Raw genomic sequence first — 20,400 nt, forward strand, 5'->3', positions numbered from 1 at the left:
ATCTGAAAACATTAAAAAATTGAAATAATATCAAGCATCTTCTCTGACCACAATGGAATAAAACTAGAAATTAATAACAAGGGGATTTTGAAAACTATACAAATACATGGAAATATAACAATATGCTCCCAAATGACCAGTGTATCAATGAAGAAATTAAGAAAGAAATTGGAAACTTTTTTGAAACAAATGATAACATAAACACAACATACCAAAACCTATGGGATTCAGCAAAAGCAGTATTAACTGGCAAGTTTACAGCTATAAGTGCCTACACCAAAAAAGAGGAAAAACTTCAAATGAACAATCTAATGATGCATCTTAAAGAATTAGAAAAGCAAGAGCAAACGAAACCCAAAATTAGTAGAAGAAATAATAAAGATTAGAGTGGAAATAAATGAAATTGAAATGAAAAAACAATGAAACAAAAAGTTGTTTTTTTGAAAAGTTAAAGAAAATCGACAAACCTTTAGCCAGACTAACAACAACAACAAAAAAAGATGATCAAAATAAGTATAATCAGAAATAAGAAAAGGAGACATTACAAATGATACCACAGAAATTCAAAGGATCATTAGTGGCTGCTATGAGCAGCTATATGCCAACAAACTGGAAAATCTAGAAGAAAGAGACAAATTACTAGATTCATACAACCTAACAAGATTGAAGCAGGAAGAAATCCAAAACCTGAACAGACCAATAACAAGTAATGTGATTGAAGCCTTAATAAAACGTCTTCCAGTAAAGAAAAACTGGAGACCCGACGACTTCACTGTTGAACTTTACCAAACATTTAAAGAAGAACTAATACTAATCCTACTCAAATTATTCAGAAAATGCAGGAGGAAGGGAATCCTTCCAAGCTCATTCTGCGAGGCCAGTATTACCTTAATACCAAAACCAGACAAAGACACATTAAAAAAAAAAAAGAAAAAACTAGAAAAAAAAAAGAAAACTACAGGACAATATCGCTGATGAATATTGATGCAAAAATCCTCAATAAAATACTGGAAAACCAAACTCAACAATACTTTAGAAAGATTATTCATCATGACCAAGTGGGATTTACCCCTGAGATGCAAGGATGGTTCAACATATGCAAATCAATAAATGTGATACGTCATATCAACAGAATGAAGGATAAAAACCATACTATCATTTCAATTGATGCTGAAAAGGCATTTGATAAAATTCAACATCCCTTCATGATAAAAGTCCTCTAAAAACTGGGTATAGAAGGAACACCCTTCAACATAATAAACACCATATGTGACAGACACACAGCTAGTATCATACAGAATGGGGAAAAACTGAAAGCCTTTCCTCTAAAATCCTGAACATGACAAGGATGTCCACTGTCACCACTGTTATTTGACATGGTTCTGAAATTCCTATCTAGGACAATCTGACAAGAGAAAGTTAGATATAAAGGGAGTCCAACTTGGAAAAGAAGAAGACAAATTATCCTTGTTTGCAGATGATATGATGTTATATTTGGAATAAACTGATGACTCCACCTGAAAAAAGAAATAAAAAAGTAATCCCAATTACAACAGCCACACATAAAATTAAATACCGAATTAATTAAAATTAACAAAGAAGTGAAAGATCTCTGTAATGAAAACTACAAAACACTTATGAAAAAATTGAAGAGGACAACAAAAAATTGAAAAATATTTCAAGTTCCTGAATTGGAAGAATCAATATTGTTAAAATGTCCATACTACCCAAAGCAACTTACAGATTTAATGCCATCCCTATCAAAATACCAATGACATTATTCACAGAAATAGAAAAAAAATCCTAAAATTTACATAGAACCATGAAAGACCCAGAATAGCCAAAGCTGTCCTACACAAAAACACCAAAACAGGAGAAATCACATTATCTGACTTCAAAATATACTACAGAGCTATAGTAACCAAAATAGTATGGTATTGGCATAGCAAAAGACACATAGACCAATGGAACAGAATAGAGAACCCGGAAATAAATCCATACACCTACAGTGAACTCATTTTTGTCAAAGGTGCCAAGAACATACACTGAGAAAAAGATAGTACTGCAGTAAATGATTTTTCAAAAACTGGATATCCCTATGCCAAATAATGAAACTAGACCTCTATCTTAATCAGAATCTGTAAGGAGCTCAAACAACTTTATGGGAAACAATTTAATAATCCAATAAAAAATGAGCAAAAAGTATATGAAAAACTGCTCAACAGCATTGACCATCAGAGAAATGCAAATCAAAACTATAATGAGAAATCATCTCACCTGAGTTAAAATGGCTTATATGCAAAAGACAGGCAATAACAAATGCTGGTGACGATGTGGAGAAAAGGGAATCATTGTACACTATTGGTGAGAATGTAAATTAGTACAGCCACTATGGAGAACAGTTTGGAGGTTCCTCAAAACACTAAAAATGGACCTATCATATGATCCAGCAATCACATTACTGGGTATATACCCAAAAGAAAGGAAATTAGTATATTGAAGAGATATCTGCACTCTTATGTTTGTTGCAGTGCTGTTTACAATAGCTAATATTTGGAAGCAACCTAAGTGTCCATCAATAGGTGAATGGATAAAGAAAATGTGGTACATATGCACAATGGAGTGCTGTTTAGCCATAAAAAAGAATGAGATCTAATCATTTGTAGCAACATGGATGGAACTGGAGTTGATTATGTTAAGTAAAATAAAACAGGCACAGAAAGACAAACATCACATGTTCTCACTTATTTGTGGGATCTAAAAATCAAATCAATTTAACTCATGGACATAAAGAGTAGAAGGATGGTTATCAGAGGCTAGGAAGGGTAGTGGAAGGTTGGGCTGGGGGTAGGTAGGGATGGTTAATGGGTATAAAAAATAGAAAGAATGAATAAGATCTAGTATTTGATAGCACAAAAGGGTGACTGTAGTCAATAACTGTACATTTTAAAAATAAAGTATATAATTGGATTGTTTGTAACTCAAAGGATAAATGCTTCAGGGGATTGATATTTTATTCTCCATGAAGTGCTTATTTCACATTGCATGCTTGCAACAAAACATCTCATGTACCTCATAAATATATATACTTAGTATGTACCCACAAAAATTAAAAAAATTTTTAACTCTATATAACATGGAAGAGAGGAAAGAAAGAAGAAGGAGAGAGAGAAAGGAAGGGATAAAGGAAGTTAGAGCACCATTAGAACTTTGCTAAGGGCTGGCAAGGCTGTGGAGAAATAGGAGGTTTTTACACTGTTGGTGGGAGTGTAAATTAGTTCAACCGTTGTGGAAGACAGTGTGGCAATTCCTCAAGGTTCTAGAACCAGGAATACCATTTGACCTAGCAGTCCCATTACTGGGTATATACCCACAGAGGATTATAAATCATTCTACTATAAAGACACATGCACACATATGTTTATTGCAGCACTATTTACAATAGCAAAGACTTGGAACCAACCCAAATGCCCACCAGTGATAGACTGTATAAAGAAAATGTGGCACATATGCACCATGGAATACTATGCAGCCATAAAAAATAATGAGTTCATGTCCTTTGCAGGGACATGGATGAAGCTGAAAACTATCATTCTCAGCAAACTAACACAGGAACAGAAAACCAAACACTGCATGTTCTCACTCATAAGAGGGAGTTGAATGATGAGAACACATGGACACAGAGAGGGGACCATCATACACTGGGGCCTGTCAAGGGGTGGGGGGCAAGGGGAGGGAGAGCGTTAGGACAAATACCTAATGCATGCGGGGCTTAAAACCTAGATGATGGGTTAAGTGCAGCGAACCACCATGGCACGTGTATACCTATGTAACAAACCTGCACGTTCTGCACATGTATCCCAGAACTTAAAGTAAAAACAAACAAAAACAAAAACAAAAAAAACCTTTGCTAAGGAACAAAATAAATAAATGGACAGATGTGCCTATTCCTAGCTAGGATCTGGTGAGGTAAATTTCTTTCCAAATTATTCAGTATAATATGTAATTCTGCAATGACAGAACAGACAATGGCTAGTTTGTGCTAAACATGGTTGAGAGTAAAGGGATGATAAGAAGTATTAACTTAAAAATCACTATGTATAACAATGTATACATTTAGAAAAGAGACATTTATTTCCTTTTTTTCTATTTTGGTTCCTCATCATTCAATTTGATGAGGTTATGAGCTTTATTTCTTAAGAAGGAGATTACAACCTCCAGGCAGGAAGCACAACCACCATCTAAAAAAAGCACTTTGAGGCAGAGGAGGATGGAACAGGGATTTCTTTTGAATGGGTTGGCCAAGTATACATATTCAACAGGTTACAGGAGGAACTATGAATATTCATGAAGTTGGTCCTCATGCATGTTACACACCACCCATGTTCACTTAGGGGTGGAAGATTAACATTTAAATGTATTACAGCTGAGCCAAAAGGTGAGGCAGGGACACAAAGGCATTCCAGTGTGCAGTCTCTGTAAAACCCGCCAAAACCAGTTCATGATAAGTGGTCTCTCATCAGAATAAAGTTACAGAAATCAGTCTGTTGTCCAATCAAGGCTTCTGGAACAGGGTGTCAGTTAGTGAACATCTGGTGGTAAGCAGCAATTGTTTTAATATTGTTTATTTCAAGGCCAGTGCTTGTTTAGCTTCTAGAGAAAAAGAAAAACCTTGTAGCACTTTGCACATAGTTTATTCTTTAAGTGTAGGGTGTATGATTTAATCCTTCTCTGGCATGGCCTTAGGTCCTATTTATAATCTGGTATCTTATTTCCACAAAGAGTCCATTCTGTCAGTCTTATGATATCTATTTTGACATTACTGCTGGTCAGTTGTGTCTAAACCACAAAAGGAGGTGGGTGTAACAAGGGGTGTCGGACCTCCCATCCTGTCATGGCTGGGAACTAAATTTGTAAGGTTTCTTTGGAGTCCCCTTGGCCAAGGGGGCAGGGTCCATCCAGTCAGTTTGAGGGGCTTAGGATTTTATTTTTAGTTTACAGAAGCAAGAGGGTTTATGAAGAATGTAATTATTTAACTGCAAAGCTGAGGAGAAGTAGCAAGAAAGCATTCTCTGAAAAGACATGTCAAAAAAATGTCCACTTCTTTCTACAGCTGTTGCTAATCATTGTGAGCTGTGTTGTTTGAATGAGAGAAAGCATACTGATCAGAGAAAGACTATATTTGTCCCTTCCAGTCTCCTCCCTACAGTTGACTGAATGTTAGTAACAAAGTGACTCTGGAAGATCTGTTCCCAAGGTTCTGCATTTCTCCTTCAATCTTGTGGTGGATCTTGGAGAGTCACTCTTACTTAACACAGAGGCAACGGGGATGGTAACGGGTGAAACAAGCAAATAATTTTTTTTTTCTTAAAGTATAACATGAGAGGACTTACCTAAGTATGAAAACACACTATAAAGCTTTATTACTACTACTGTTTTTAATGACATTTATTGAAGGCTTACTGTATGCCAGACACTGTGCTATGTTTTACATACCTGATGTCATTTAATTATCTTACAAACCTTATAAAGTAAATAGCATTTTTAATACCTAATACTTAGAGGAAGAAACTGAGGCTCAGAAAAGATGCATTTGTGAAAAATTAAATAGCCAGTAAATAATGAAAATAGAATTCTAATCTAGACATTATAACTCTAAAGCCGTTTTTATCATTACTATCAATGTAATTTTGACTGCATAAAAGAGGAATGGTAGAACAGAGAAGAGTTTAAAAACAAAATAGCCATATCTATGGGATTTCATCATATGATAAAATTGACGTTTACATCAATTTAATAATTATTGCTAGACAATTGGCTGTTCACTGAAAAGTAGCTATTATCTCTCATACCAGAAAAAGATATAATTCAGAAATTTTTAAAAATATATATAAAAAGATAAAAATAGTACTAAAAAAGTATAGAACATACAACTATCTGGTGGCCATAAAAAATAAGTTAGGGACCAGGGAGGTCAAGGTTGCAGTGAGCTGTGATCAAGTTACTGCACTCTAGCCTGGATGACAGAGTGAGACCCTGCCTCCAAAACAAAAACCCCAAAGCACCAAATGAATGAGGGTTGGTACATAAGTGGAAGCCTGTTTGCTACTTTTCCACAAAAACTGAGAATGAATGAAAAGAAAAAGTTTTAAATTAAGAAGTTTCAAACTTTGGCTGGAGACTGTTAAAACATTCTCCAAGACATATGAGGAGAAGGAAATACTTATTTTCCAATGCAAATTCAATCATTTATTATTGACATTGTTTGATACATATGGATAAAAAAAAAACCTGCATTGGTTAGAATCAAAAGACACAGTTCCTGAATGACATAATATAGGAAAAATTGGCTGGGTACAGTGGCTCATGCCTGTGATTCCAGCACTTTGAGAGGCCGAGGCAGGTGGATGACAAGGTCAGGAGTTTGAGACCCACCTGCTCAACACAGTAAAACCTCATCTCTACTAAAATTACAAAAAAGTTAGCCAGGCGTGGTGGCTGGCAGCTGTAATCCCAGCTACTTGGGAGGCTGAGGCTTGAACCTAGGAGGCAGAGGTTGTAGTGAGCCGAGATGGCACCACTGCACTCCAGCCCAGGCAACAGTGCAAGAGACCGTCTCAAAAACAAAACGAAACAAAAAAGTGAACGAGAATAGCAAAATTTGACTAAAAATCTTGATCAGTGACACCATTTATTTAAAAATTGTATTATTTATATTACCTTGAAGCTATAAAACAAGGGTCAACATAGATTGTGGGAACTTCTATTTCTAATCAAGATGGAGTAACAGGAACCAGATTCTTCTTTCTACCTTTGACAAGAAAAAAATAGATAAATAAAAAAGGACAACAGACAACATACAGGACACAATAGTTCTTAGGATGCTGGACATTGGGGAAAAAAGACAGTAACCCCTAAGAGATAGGAAACAAACAAGATGAGCCCTATGGTTGCCCCAGCTTACTGTCTTGAGAGAATTTCCAGGATGAGATGCTGAGAGGGGAAATCCAGGAGAGCGCAGTGAACTCTGAGTTGAGGAGACAGAGTTGAGAGTTCAGGGAGACTAAGATGGCCAGAGTCGTAGGACAGAGTACTGGAGAGCAGAGACCTGCAAAGAGAGAGAACTTCAGAGATCTGCAAAGGGTTCCTCTCAAGTATTCAGATGAGTACAGATTAGCACTTGCCTATGAGGAAACTGCGTGAAGAAAGGAAAGAAATCCCTAAACATATTAGAGGAACCAGTGCCCAATGCTCACACAAGGCTGAGAGTAATATCTGTTCCCACCATCCAGACTGGAAAATCCCATAATTCACAGGACATTTGCTACAGTGCATAGTAGGGTCTTGCCTCAGTGGGGAATAAGTAACTCTACATTTAATATTGCTCTGGGCCAGCCTAACAACCCTGAAAGGATAAAACTGTTCCCAAGCATCTCAGAACAAAGCTCAAGAATACTTGTAGGAGCACAGAAATATCCAGCACCCAATGAAACAAAGTTTACAATGTCTGGTAGTCAGCTAAAAGTTACAAGTCAAAGAAACAAGAAAATACAAACCATATTTGGAAAACTTATCACCCAATTGAAACAACTCAGAATTTACACAATGTTAGAATTACCAGACAAGGCAGTAAAGTGATCAGAATTACATTTTATATGTTTGTAAAGTTAAGGTGAAACATGAAAGATATTTGAAAAACAAAATAAAACAAAACACATTGAACTTTAGAGATAAAAGCTGCAGTGGACCCACAGAAGATTAGACATTGAAGAAGAGTAGTGAATTTGAAAACATAGCAATAAAAATGATCCTAAATGAAGCACAGAGAGGAGAGAATTAAAAAGAGGAAAGGACATCAGTAGGCTGTGGGACAACTTCAGACATCCTAATGTGTGTGTAATTAGAGCATTGAAAGGAGAGGAGAAAAGAGGAAATAGAGAAATAAAGAAATAAACTCTTAAAAGTAAATTTTCCAAATTTGATGAAAACTCACAACTCATAGACTCAAGAAGCTCAACAAGCCCCAAGCACAGTAAACATGAAGAAAACTACATCAATAGTGCATCATAATCAAAGTGCTCAAAACCAATGATAAAGAGAAAATCATAAAAAGCAGCCAAAGAAGAAAGACATGATACATGCAAAGGAACAAAGATAAGGATGACAGTATAATTTTTATTGGAAATTGCAGGTGAATTCACTGTGAAGCAACATCTTTAAATTACTGAAAGAAAAAAAGTCAACCTAAAATGCTATATTTAGAATTCTATACCCAGAAAAAAATATTTAAAAAACAAAGGAGAAATAAAGACTTTCTAGACATAAAAAACTGAAAGAATTTGTAATCAGCGGATCATCAGCACTATCATAAATGTTAAAAGATGTCCGTCAGATGAAAGGAAAATTGTTAGCTATATAAACAAGGATACATCACAGTGACAGCATTAAAGGTTATGTGTTATAGTCAAAAGCTTCAAAGAAAAGGATCTGGAGAGGCTGGAGGTAAGCTCCAAATATTCTTCCTCTACAGAGAGTACTTTCCTCCTGCTATCAGAAATGACATCACGATGTCCACTTCTTCCACTTCTGTTCAACATTGGGTTAGATGTTCTAGCCATTGCAGTGAGGCAAGGAAAAGAGTAACAGGCACACAGACTAAATAGGAAGGAATAACACTGTCGTTATTCACAGACATGATAATTACGTAGAGAATCCATGGAAATCTATAAAGACGCTAGAACTAATGACTTTAGCAAAGTTACAGGATACAAGATCAATATACGAAAGTATCTCTACATACTAGTAAAAATATTATTTACAATAGCAGCAAAAAACATGAACTAACAAAGGTTGTGAAAGACTTGCACACTGAAAACTACAAAACACTTGTGAGAAAAATTAAAGAAAACCTAAATAGGTAGGTATGAGCTGAGTGCAAAGGCTCATGCCTGTAATTTCAGCACTTTAGGAGGCCAAGGCAGGCAGATCAGTTAAGGCCAGGAGTTTGAGACCAGGCTGGACAACATGGCGAAACCCCATCTCTACCAAAAATACAAAAATTAGCCAGGTATAATGGCACATGCCTGTAATCTCAGCTACTCAGGAGGCTGAGGCATGAGGATCCTTTGAACCTGGGAGGCAGAGGTTGCAGTGAGCCAGGATCGCACCACTGTACTCCAGCCTGGCGACACAGCAAGACTCTGTCTCAAAAACAAAACAAAACAAAAAACAAACAAACAAATAAATAAATAAATAGATATGTCTTGCTCATGGGTCAGAAAACTCACCCTGACCCCTCCATTAATGTATAGATTTAATGAAATTCTGATCATAATCCCGAAAGTCTCTTTTGTAGGTATTGATAAAAATAATTATAAAATTTACATTGAAAAAGAACAAAGTTAGAGGACTAATACTACCTGATTTTAAGGTTTATTATAATGCTAGAGTAAGCAAGACTAGTGGTACTAGCACAAAGATAAAGAAATGAATCAGAAAAAAATGGAGAGCCCAGAAGTACACACACCAATTTTTGAACAACTAATTTCAAGTCTTTTTAGCAAAAGTTGAAAAAAAGGAGCCTCAATCCATTCCTTAACACCATTTACACAAATTCACCAAAAATGGATCATAGACCTAAACATGAAACCTAAAACTATAGAACATCTAGAAGGAAACATAGAAAGAAAATCTTTGCTGCCTTGGATTAGGCCAAGATTTCTTAGACACAACACTGAAAGCATGATCTATAAAGGAAAAATGATATATTGAACTTCATCACAGTTAAAAACTTCTATTCCTTGAAAGAAATAAAATGCAAGCTACAGAGAAAATACTTGCAAATCGTATATCTGATATATCATCTATATGATATATTTGGATAAATTTGTATCCAAAATATATAAATAACTAAAGATTTAATATAAGAAAGCAAATGAGCTAATTAAAAAATGGGCAAAAGATTTGATCAGATTCCTCACCAAAGATGACATATAAGTCTGTTTTCTCATTGCTGTAAAGAAACACATAAGACTGGGTAATTTATAAAGAAAAGAGGTTTAATTGGCTCATGGTTCTGCAGGCTCTACAGGAAGTATGATGCTAGTATATGCTGGGCTTCTGGGGAGGCTGAGCTGTAGGCATCTCACATGGCAGGAGCAGGAACAAGAGAAGTGAGGGGAAGTGCCACACACTTTTAAATAACCAGATCTCACAGGAACTCACTATCACGAGAATAGCACCAAACCATTCACAAGAAATCCACTCCTATGATCCAATCACCTGCCACCAGGCCCCACCTCCAATATTGGGGATTACACTTTGACACGATTTTGGGTTGGGCACACAGATCTAAACCACATCAGAAGACAATATGACTAGAAAACAAACATATTAAAATATATTTAATATTATTAGTCATTAAAGACATGCAAATTAAAACCACAATGGATAGCACCACTCATTGTCAGAATCACTACAATTTAAAAGACTGACCATACCAACATAAAGGAACTAGAATTCTCATGCACTGCTGCTGAGAATGTAAAATGATACAACCCCTTTGGAAAACAGTTTCTAAGTTTCTTTGCTTCATAACACCATACAAACCCTTGTATATAAAAATTCATAGCAGCTTTACTTGTAAGAGCTAAAAACTGAAAATAATCCAAATGTCTATAAACAGATGAATAGATAAACAACTGGGTTACATTTATATAATAGAATATTACTCAGCAATAAAGCAGAATGAATTGTTGATATATGCTATACCAGAGTGAATCTCAAAACAATCATGCTGAGTAAAATTTAAAAGGTCAAAAAAGGATACATAATGTATAATTCCATTCATTTAAAATTCTAGAAAATGCAAACTAATCTAGAGTGGTGTAAATTAGATCAGCAGTTTCCTGGGAATCTGGACTTTAAAATTACAGAGGGGAATGAGGAAACTTTTTTGGGTGATAGACATGTTCATTATCTTGATTGTGATGATGGTTTGGTGAATGTGTACATATGTCAAAACTAATCCAATTGTATACTTTAAATATATATGATTTGTTGTTATTTGTCAATTATATCTGAATAAAACTTTTTTTTTAAAAGTTTGTATCTAAAAGGATAGTAAAACTACTCTCTTCTGAAGGCCAGATTTCTATAATCCTCAATTCTCTGATGTAGAGATATGCATCCAGAATTTTTTTTAAAGCATGATGAAATGGCTTTGACAAAGCCACAGCACTCTGGCTAAATTCCTTATTTCCTAGGTGACCTTTTAAACTCTCATTCAGAGCCTGTTTGATTCTACCTAGCACGCTTCAATTAAGCTTAATAAGTTATAAACAATACATTTGAAGAGAGAAAGGGGCATAAAAATATTTGAGGGAGTCCCAGTGAAAAGTGATTATCAGTACTGCAAGAAGTGAAAAGAATTTTGGAAAGTAGCTGGAATTTCACTCTGCAAGCACTATCTAGTAATGAGTATTCATTGAGATAACCAAGGAGAGTGTCTTTTGTTTAATAAGTCAGGTTAAAATGTATGGACTTCAAAAAGATTTATGTCAAAAATAAGATGCAAAAGGTTTTCAATTCTAAAGAGATGATTCTTGGTTACGTGAAAATCTGATTTAGGTGGCATACCTTGTTGACCCACAGTGAAGTGCTTTTGAGGAAAGTCTTGAGTATTACAGAAAGTAGTTAGATTCAAACTAAGTAAAATATTGGAAAGAATGTGAAAGAATATTCCAGCATTAGAGGCAAAATAGAAAGGTTCACTCCAATCCTTTTCCCTTTATGAATGTGCATGTGTCTTTGGTTTCCTAAAGTGCTTTTTGTGTTTAAATTGACAGGAAGGGAAGAACAAGTCTTAATGCCTTATGGCTCCAAGATCTGTTTTCCAGTCATTTCACATATGGCTCAGAATGTTAATAATGGAAAGTTGATCTATGTTGACTACTTGCCAACTTTATTACTTAAACTCATTCCTTGACAATAAATCTTGTCCTTTCAAGGACAATTCTGGAATTAGACTCAGAATTCTGACAGTATGACTCTTCTGTTACTGAAAATTACATCTATCATTTAAAGCATTTTATTCTGCTAAACCTGTAATAAAAATTTTTGAAACATCACATTTCTAGGAACTCCTAAAGAAGAAATCATCCATTCAGTGAGAGCAAATGAACACACCAACAGACTGAAACAAAGCATCTTTGCAGGAGACATGAATGCCAGAAAGTGAAGAGAACTACAGTCAGGGTCTCTGCTGGCATGGTCCAAGCCCACCGTGGCATGACCCAGAGAGACGAGTCAGCAGAGTGCTATGGACACCTCCCATACTCCTCTCGCAGATCAACAAGCCAGCACATAACCCAGGGAGATAGATAATAGTGATGCTGTGCTCTGTAGAGGGTAGTGGCAACAGTGGGATTTCTTCTGGAATAAATCTGTAGTGAGCCAGATGTTTCTTCTGACTGTATTACTTCTGACAGTGTATAATCCAAAATTGTTTCCTTGGCCTTCCAAAGAGTTTTATACGCTACCTAACGGCTACAATAAATCCCTTTCTTCTTAAACTAGCTAAAGTGGATTTTTATTCTCTACAAAACAGATCCTGCCACTAAGAACCCAACTAGTATTTGTTGACATGATTAGGGAGAAAGTTAAGCCACTGTAAGGGGGGGAAAAGCAGCTCCAAGTATAAGGGCTTAAATGTGTTAGAAGCTTCTTTTTCATATCACAGTTCAAGATGAATATCTGGGCTATGCTCCATAAAGTCATCTAGATACACAGGTTGCTGGGGCAAATCTGCCATCTTCTACATTTGGCTTTTCTCGCTAGGTCAAAAGTGTTTCCTCCAGTGATTGTCAACTTCACTGGTTCCACATTCCAGGCCACAGAAGGGAACAAAAGAAAATATGAAGGGCAAACAACTTTATTTTGAAAAACACAAAGTAGAAGTGGTTACTAAAACTTAGGCCTTGCGGGGTGGCTGACATCTGTAATTCCAGCACTTTGGGAGGTCAGTACAAGAGGATCACTTGAGCCCAAGAGTTTAAGACCAGCCTGGGCAACACAAGGAGATACGTTCTCTACAAGAATTAAAATAAAAAATAAAATAAATTAGCCAGGTGTGGTGATGCATGCCTGTAGTCCCAGCTACTTGGGAAGCTGAGGTGGGAGGATCTCTTGAGCACTGATCAAGGCTGCAATGAGCTATGATCACAACACTGCATTCCAGCTTGGGTGACAGAGCATGACCTTGTCTCACAAAAATAAAATAAAACCTAGAAGCTAAAACCAAAACTCAGAGCCTTCTCAAGAGAATGTGGGAAATGTAGCCTGTAACTGGAGTAGCCATTAGTCTAGCCAAAACTTGATGGGTGTGGGGTGTTCTCTTAGTAAAAGAAGAAAAGAGAAATGGACGTGGAAAAAATTCCAAAACTTTATTCAAGAGGGCATCATCAGCTTTTGAGACTTCAGTTGTCCCCTGCAAATGGGCTTTTACTCTCCTCTCTTTTCTTAAAGCAAAAATACCTGCAGGAAGCCGCAGAGCAGTGGAAAGATCAGAAAGCATACTCCTCAGTCCTTCTACCTAAGTAGCAATGTAACAGTGAGATGGGCATAGCTATTTTTACTCTCTTACTAGAAGTAAAACATTTAGATTTTGAAACACCAACTCCTCCTCCAATGTAGAGCATCCTCTGTGTAGACCCTACGAGATACAGAAGTCAGCAAGGCTGGCCTGACCACTGCCCTGTTGATGCTTTTGTTCTAGGATGGAAGATTAATGTTTTGGTAGTTGATTATTTAACTAATTATTAAGAGTGCTCCAAGGAAGTACAAAATGGATATGTATATAAATGGATATGTGTCATAAGTAAATGGATATAAGTGTCATAAGTATAGGACACAAGAATTTGACCTTGGCTGAAGAGATCACAATGCATTTTCCTCTTAAAGTGATATTTAAGTATATAAAAAATTATGAACAGATTTACTAGTGAAATTTATTTCTGCAAGTTGGCAAATTGTTTACATAACCTTTCTGTTTAACTCTTTAGTTATGATTAGATTAGGAGTTTTTTTTTTCACTTAAAAACATGTATCAACATTTTTTGAGTAGGTATTCATTTACCTGGCTTAAACACGATATATGAAAATGTAGCTGGGCACCATGGCTCACACCTGTAATCCCAGCACTTTGGGAGGCCGAGTCAGGAGGATGACTTGAGCTCAGGAGTTTGAGACCAGCCTGGGTAACATGAAGAAACCCCATCTCTACCAAAATACAAAAATTAGCTGGGCATGGTGGTGCACACCTGTAATCCCAGCTACTTAGGGGGCTGAGGTGGGAAGATCGCTTGAGCCCAGGAGGTCACTGCTGCAGTGAGCCATGTTTACACCACCGTATTCCAGTCTGGGCCTCAAGGTGAGACTCTGTCTAAATAAATAAATAAATAAATAAATAAATAAATAAATAAATGGAAGAAGGAGAAGGAGGAGGTGGTGGTGGCGGAGGAGGAGGAAGAGGAGGAGAAGGAAGAGGAAGAAAAAGAAGACAAAGAGGAAGGAGAAGGAAGAGGAAGAAAAAGAAGACAAAGAGGAAGAAGAAGCTTCTATGGGAAAGTTTAGGGAGAGGGGCTTCTCATACAGGAATTGTCTTTTGCAACATACAGGCTAAAATCATCAAAGCGCAAGACAATCAGTAAAGCTTCACCATTCAGAAACCAATCAACGTCCTTTTCAGTATCAGTTAAGTTACATATTAATTAGTACATCAACAGTTTGAGGAACCCACTATAAGATTTCAGGGACTCAGGATAAGTTTCTTTACTCAAGAATAGGATGTAAGCCGTGAATCATAAGACCTCCCTAAGGTGGATTAATTTGGAAACCTGCCAAATGTGGCATCTAGGTTATCATATCCTTGCTAAGAATTTGTATTTATCTGAAAGCTAATAAAAATAATTATATTTTTTCTCCTTTCAAGTTACAGATAATAGGAAACTATACAAATTTTACCTCCCATTCTAGCTTTTTTCACTTACTATAGCATGGAGCTTTTGATATGTTGATAAAAAAGCTTTTTTAAATAAAATTATAGTATTCCATTTTATAGATATACTATTAATGTATTTCACCAGCCCCTTATTGGTGAGCATGTAGATCATTTCCAATATGTTGCATTATAAACAGTGCTTCAATGAATTATATCCAAATGTCATTTCTTTCTTATGTGATTATATCTATAGGAAAAATCCTAGCCCATTTGAAATTTACCGTGGGTTAGGGTGTGAGGCATACATCAAACCATATTTTTTTCTCCATGTGGCTTCCTTGTAGTTCCCAGATGATTCATTGATAGCAGCTCTTTTTCTCACTGATTTAAGATACCACATTTATTATATACTAAAACTCCATATGGATTTAGGCCTATTTCTGACTATACATTCAATTGTGTTTGTCTGTTTGCCTATTCATGTGTCATAACAATAATAATCACTGAGACTTTATCTGATAGAGAAAAATCTTCCTTTAGTGGTTTTCTTTTGTGGAGATTTTGTATTTTTTTGTTTCTATTTCCATATGAGCTTTTTCTGTTTTTTGAGACAGGTTGTTGTTGTGTTGCCCAGGCAGGTCTCAAACTCCTGGGCTCAAGCAATCCTTCCTCGGAATAGCTGGGATTACATGTGCATACCACCATGCCTGGCTTACTTTCATATAAACTTTAAAATTATTTCTGGTCTAGTCTGGTTCTAAAAAAAAACAGATTTTATTTTTATTGAAATCACATTAAATATATAAATTAACTTAGGTTCAACATCTTGATAATATTGACTCTTCCTATCCAAAATGCCTTTCCATTTGTTCAAGACTTCCTTTTCTCTTTCAAAGAATGTTTTAATGTTTTTGTCTGTAGAATACTCAGCCTTGAACATTTCTTTTTAGGCTCATCACCTCGCTATGGGGTCTTTTCTTCTATTATATTTTCAATGAGTATTGATTGTATACATGAAAAGATTTGCATATTAATTTTGTACCTTCCTAATTTACTGAATGTTTTGTTTGTTTGTAGTAGTTTTTATTTGACCTCCTTGAATTTTCCGGATATGTTATATGATTTACATATAGTGATAGTTTTATTGCTTTGTTAATTCTCACATCTCTAATTTCTTTATCTGGCATAATCGCATTGGCTAGCATTTCTGGTAGAATGTTAAATAATAGTGATGATAGGACCTTTCTTGCCTTGTTCCTGAGTGGGGATGCCCTAGTGATTCTCCCTGAAATGTACTACTGATTCGGGAGGTGAAATAATTATATTTCAACATTCAAAGATGTATCCATTGATAAATACTTTCTTAAGAATTTCATCAAGAATGGTTATTACATTTTGTCAAGTATCTTTTTAGCATATATGAAGATAAAGGTGATCATATGATTCTCCTCCTTATGCCTACTAATTGGTAGATATAAATAGATTAATAGATTTTCTAAGATTGAACCTCCTTTGCAGACTTGTAATAAATCCTATTGGAAATGGTACATTTCTCTTTTAATGTACTGCTAGATTTATTTAGGAGTTTTCTTTAATATTCATATGATATTGGAGATAATTTTCATCAGATTTTACCATCAGTGTCCTGCTTGCTTTATAAAAATAATCTAGAATTCTTTTTGAAGATCTCGTAAAATTGCTCAGAGAAATAATTTCAACCTGGTGTTTGGCCAGGGAAAATGTGCAAGAGGTGGCAGTAGCTCTTTGATGAATTTCTGAGTTTCTGTTAATGAAAATTATACTACTTAGATTTTATGTCTTTTCTAAGCTTGAGTATAATATTGTCCAATTTATTAAGATTTTTTTCATTTTTATGGTAATTTCCTCTCTTAATCCTTCTCATTTTATTAGCACATTTTTACATTTTTTTCTTGATTAAGTTAGTAATTTATGTTTATTGACTTTTTTTTTCAAAGCAGCAGCTTTCAGTTTTTGTGTTCCAACTTCTTAAATTCTGCATTTATCTTTATTGACTTTTTCCCTTGATTCTCCTTCATTTTATTTTGTTTCTTTTTTAACTTCTAAAGTTAAATGTCAAATTCATTTTTTTAGTCTTTCATGTTTATAATGGAAGTATTATTTCCTCTCCTCTCACTATTGTTTTAGCAATTTGTAGTTTTCTTATTACTGTTTGTTAGATGTTTTGCAATTATAGTTTTGTTTTTTTCTCTTTGATTCAACAATTGTTTAAGTGAGATTGTAAAAGCTAAGAGGTATTGGCTTTTCATTTTTAAATTTAATTATTAATTTCTAGTATTACATAGTGATCACAGAATGTTGTCCATATCACTTCAATGTTTTGTAATGTATTTAGGTTTTCTTTGAGTCTTAATATATCATCAATTTCTGTGATCATGGGCACTTAAACAGAAATGTGTACTCTTTTTTCAGGATACAGAGTATGATATTTATAATTAAATCTGCCTAATTCATTGTGTCATCTAGATTGACTTACTTTTTTCCTCTTCATCTGTTATGGCCTGAGAAAGGTGAATTAAAATTTTCTTCTGTTAGTAAGTTTCTGTTTTTCCTTATAGCTCCTCTAGTTGCTTGAAGCATAAATTTTCATAACTGTTACATCACTATTGTGAATTACCTTTATTATTATAAAGTTCATTCCTTTACCTCATTTAATATGAATTATACATTCCATAATATTAGACTGTGACCTTTACATTCTCTCCTTCTCTCTCTCTCTCTTTTTTTTCATTTGCCTGATATGCCATTCCCCCATTTTGACCGTTCTGAAATACTTTATCTTAGAATGCATCTCTTAAAGACAGTGTAGAATAGGTTTAATAAACTAATTTGAAATCTCTTTGTAATTGGTTTAAGCCTACTTACTCTTATTGATATGAAAGACATATTTAATTTTAGTTTCATTATTCAATATTGTATTTTTTGAATTTATAGATTGTTTTATATCTTTATAAGCTTTGTGTTCTGTTTTTCTCTGTTTTGCTTTCTATGTGTGATTCTACTGATATTAAGAAAGGTTTGTGACTTTGTTCTCACTGTTATTTTATAATTATAGCTTTATTTAACATCCTTAGTTCTTCACAAATCATTATTAATAAGAATTCTCTAGATAAATAGAACCAATAGGTTAGATAGATAGATTCATTATATGAAATTAACTCACATGGTTATGAAGTCTGAGAAGTCCCAAGATCTTCATTTGGCAAGGTGGAGACCTAGGAGAGCCAAGGATACAATTCTAGTCCAAGTGCAAAGGCCGGAGACTGAGGAAAGCCAATAGTGTTAGTTCTAGTCTGAGTTCAAAAGTCTAAGAACCAAGAGAGCTAATGGGATAAGATTCAGTCTGAGTACAAGTCTGAAGGAAGGAAAAGACCAGTGTTCCAGCTCACACACAGTCAGGCAGAGACAGTAAATGCTCTCTTCTCTTTCTTTTTGTTTTATTCAGACTTGGATGAGGCCCACCCATATTAGGAGGGCAGTCTGCTTTGCTCAGTCTACTGACTCAGATGTTCATCTCATCCAGAAACACCCTCATAGACACACCGAGAACAATGTTTAACCACATATCACACACCTATAACAACGTTTAACCAAATTTCTGGGCACTCCTGACCCAATCAAATTGACACATAAAATTAACTATCACAAGTCTCCCCCTTGTCAAGTCGGCCCCCAAATGCGTCTCATTAAACCATATTTAATCTCCAAATAAAGACAATAACAAGGCTATAATTCTCCCTAACATGATACAACTATACCATACATAACCAAAAAAGCACCTACCATTTCCTCAGAAAAGAAAGAAAAGTTCTTGGGTGATGTTTATTCTTCTCCTTGATATCCTATAACTTAAATACTATGATGTAAAATTAACAATACTTAAAAATACTACGATATAAAATCAGTATTTTTTTACATGATAAGAAAGAAAACAAAGGTATTTGAGGTGTGTGTCTCTGTGTGTGTCACACACATCCATAACAAAATAAGGGGAAAACACTCATGACAACTACAGTCCTTGTTTCTATAGCTGGCCATATGGTCATAGCTAGTATTTACCTTTTTCCACTACCCATTTTGTATTCCCTTTGTTTTCAGCAAACACCTCAGCTGGTAATGGTTCTTTTCCTGGTTAAGAGGTCTAAATCTTCACTCTGTAAGATTTGGAGATGTTGGTAGTGTAACGTTGCCTGGATTGGGCTGTTGTAGTTTTCTGTTTACCTTAACCAAGTTGCGTGGTAATCCTGAAATGCCCTAAGGGCTCTTCTGTATTGCAGACATACTCTTCCTTACTTCCACTGTGGCATAGCAGTTTAACTTCCTCTTTGTAGTTGGGACAAATCACCCTGGTCAGAGCATTAACTTCCTTCTTTGCCTGTTGATTAAGAGGCTTGAAGAGCCCAAAGTAACCAGACAGCAGGCTTAACTTCCAGTTCAGTGAAATCATTGTGTCTCTTGGTGAAAGCCTTTCTCTTTCTGAGACTGAGGGCATAAGGTTGCAAAAACTGGAAGTAACATTTTTTGCTAATGGGTCACTAGGGGTAATAGTGAGTGGTGCAACTTCCATTTACACCCCAGTGACTCCTGGATGATGAATCTTGGCTGTGGGAGAAATAACATCATACACTGGACACTGATTCAAAGCATATACAGCCTTCTAGAGAAACTTATCCCCACCTTGCAAGATGTTACCACCTAGCTGGTACTGTAACTGCCTCTTCAAAAGACCATTTCATTGTTCTGTCAAACCAGCTCTTGAGATGGTGGGGAACATGGTAAAACCAGTGAATGCCATGAGCATAGGCCCATTGCTGCACTTCCTTTGCTGTGAAATGTTTTCCTTATGGGAAGCACAGCTGTGTGGCATACCAGGACAGTGTATACGACTTCTGTAAGTCCATGGATGGTAGTTCTGGCAGAAGCATTACATGCAGAGAAGGCATATTCATATCCAGAGTTAAGTCTATTTTAGTAAGAAATAGACTGCCCCTTCTGTGATGGAAGAAGTTCCATGTAATCAACCTACCACTAGTAGCTGGCTGATCACCCTGGGGAGTGGTGTCATTTTTGGACTCAGTGTTGGTCTCTACTGCTAGCAGACTGGCATATGGCAGTGGCTGTAGCCAGGTCTGCCTTGGTAAATGGAAGTCTATATTGCTGAACCCATACACAACCTCCATCCCTGCCACATGGCCACTATGTTCCTGAGCCAACTGGGCAATGACAGGAGTGGCTAGGGAAAGAGGCTGACTGGTGTCCACAGAATCCACTTGATTAAAAGCCTCCTCTGCTGAGGTCACCCTTAGGTGAGCATTTATGTGAGATGCAAATATCTTCATAGTTTTTTGTCCATTGAAATAAGT

At 35.7% G+C, this 20,400-nt stretch overlaps 1 long non-coding RNA gene across 2 annotated transcripts in view; it reads left to right on the top strand.

Annotated features, from left to right (window-relative positions):
* LOC119625633 (uncharacterized) overlaps window positions 1–12,575 on the top strand; it is a 44,463-nt gene extending 31,888 nt beyond the window's left edge. For both annotated transcript variants that reach the window (XR_012089873.1, XR_012089874.1), the window contains one exon: window positions 12,138–12,575. This is a non-coding gene — a long non-coding RNA (uncharacterized lncRNA). The remainder of the gene's footprint in view (window positions 1–12,137) is intronic.
* The last annotated feature ends 7,825 nt before the right edge of the window (window positions 12,576–20,400 follow it).

Source organism: Chlorocebus sabaeus, chromosome 20 (genome assembly GCF_047675955.1).
Source record: "Chlorocebus sabaeus isolate Y175 chromosome 20, mChlSab1.0.hap1, whole genome shotgun sequence".
Taxonomy (NCBI): domain Eukaryota; kingdom Metazoa; phylum Chordata; class Mammalia; order Primates; family Cercopithecidae; genus Chlorocebus; species Chlorocebus sabaeus.